General features: G+C 43.2%; 1 non-coding gene across 1 annotated transcript; it reads right to left on the minus strand.

The window, feature by feature from the left end:
- Positions 1–718: 718 nt before the first annotated feature.
- LOC117047634 lies at positions 719–825 on the minus strand. Its single transcript, XR_004426704.1, has one exon. It is a non-coding gene; the product is annotated as a U6 spliceosomal RNA (small nuclear RNA).
- Between the last annotated feature and the right edge of the window lie 810 nt (positions 826–1,635).

The raw sequence follows: 1,635 nt of genomic DNA on the forward strand, positions 1-1,635 counted from the left end.
CCCAGCCTGACTCTCTGTGGTTTTTGATCTGTAACTCTGTAGAGATAAGATGGAGAGTGAAAACCGTAACTCTCACACAAGTCTGTAGTTTGTAGTATGTAGAAACTTGTACATTAACCCCGTTAAATTAATGGGCGCTAGAATATATGTGGTCAAACTGTTGCCCTAGCAACGTCAAGGACATGTGCAGAGCTGACTGAGCAGCTCTTGCGTATCTCGTTTTTTTTTCTAACAACGCGAGAGCCGCATGACGTAGCCAGCTCTGCGCATAGCGTCCCTGTTGCTCTAGCAACATCGGGAACATGCGCAGAGCGTCTCTGTGCTCCAAGTCCCAACGGCTGTCCGTGGGGCACATGCGCAGTAGCACAATCCTACGGACACAGGGACAGGACGCAGAGACACTTGCACTTTATTATAGGTGATAAAGAAGCTATGCTTCAATACAGCCGGCTTCTGCTGTTATTCTGCTGAAGGCTGCCAAGCCTCTGGTGCTCATAATATGCTATGAGTCCAGTGCACCAGGACCAGTTATCCAGGATTGGAAGGTTGCTGATGGTGCTCCAGTCGCCTAGCCCAAGGCGTGGGCAGGACCGGGCGTACTGACAGTAGTTTCCTCAGCATATCTTCTGCGCAGCAGTTGCTCTGCTGAATTTTCATAACAAATCTTTAGGTGCCAGGCAAAAACATTCCTCTTTTCCAGGGGTTTGGCTAATTTTTTTTTTTAATGGAACGCTTCACGAATTTGCGTGTCATCCTTGCGCAGGGGCCATGCTAATCTTCTCTGTATCGTTCCAATTTTAGTATATGTGCTGCCGAATCGAGCACAGGGGTTTGGCTAATTAAGTGTGGCCTTTTAAACTGTGTGTGGGTATTTTGTGATACCACTCTTGGCCACCTCACAAACACCAGGTAAGTTGGACCCCGCATGCATCCAAATCCTAAATAAATTCTGAAGCAAATGAGGCAGCGAAATGGAAACTACTTTCACAATGAAAGAAAACCTCTGAGTACAGTTTTTGACACATACCTCTCCAAAGCCATGGGGAAGTGGAGGGAAAGGGGCTGCCCTTGCACTCTGGGAAACAATTCATTATTTGTTCTTATTTAATTACATGTCCTTGAATGGTGTGTGAACTTTGACTAAGGCCTCAATCCATGCACAAGCTTCAGCACACTAAACTGAAAGCAGTGGACCTTACTTCTGAGTAAACATGCTAAAGTTTGTGATGAGTAACTTCTTCTTTTGTAACTAAAACAGATGAAGTTAATGTAGCACTCAAAAGCGAACAAGGGGTTATATTACTTATATTGACTTTGTGGAAGGTGTTACTTTATTTCAAAGAAATAACATGATGTCCACTTGATCAAACTACCGGGAAATTCTTCTTGGCTATTTTTAATTGCAATGATCATTATAGCAATCTTAACAGGACACCTTCTACCTGTAAATCAGAATTTGAAAGTCATTTTTTTTTTTTTTTTAACTTAAGGGCACTTCAGAAACCCTAAACCTGAGAAGTGTTCTGCGAAATTAACTTTTGTCTGCTTGCATTGACACAGCTTCTATAAAGGGGCTGAAGACCACAGGAGACAATTAAGGCAAATCCTTTTCTTCAGAATAAACATGGTTCAGTT

The sequence above is a fragment of the Lacerta agilis genome, chromosome 5, assembly GCF_009819535.1.
Source record: "Lacerta agilis isolate rLacAgi1 chromosome 5, rLacAgi1.pri, whole genome shotgun sequence".
Classification (NCBI taxonomy): domain Eukaryota; kingdom Metazoa; phylum Chordata; class Lepidosauria; order Squamata; family Lacertidae; genus Lacerta; species Lacerta agilis.